The sequence below is a fragment of the Odontomachus brunneus genome, unplaced genomic scaffold (assembly GCF_010583005.1).
Source record: "Odontomachus brunneus isolate Ranch 3 - 2012 unplaced genomic scaffold, Obru_v1 Obru_scaffold_094, whole genome shotgun sequence".
Classification (NCBI taxonomy): Eukaryota; Metazoa; Arthropoda; class Insecta; order Hymenoptera; family Formicidae; genus Odontomachus; species Odontomachus brunneus.
In genome coordinates this window covers 851,241-851,464 of record NW_022639544.1, presented here as the reverse complement: position 1 = coordinate 851,464, position 224 = coordinate 851,241, and positions in this window count along the sequence as shown.

The window sequence follows — 224 nt, the reverse complement described above, 5'->3', positions numbered from 1 at the left end:
GTCTCCGCGGTGGCGGTCGCCGGGGGCTGCGGACCCGGTGATTTGAAGGCCGGGGAGATCCGCCCTGGACCCGACCGCATGGGGACCCTCTGGCTGAGGTGTCCCCTTGCGGTCGCTAAGAAAGTTACGGACGGGGGACGCATCCGCGTTGGGTCGTCCCGAGTCCGAGTGGAGGCCCTGAGCAGCCGCCCCCTCTAATGCTACAGATGCTTGGAGTGGGGCCA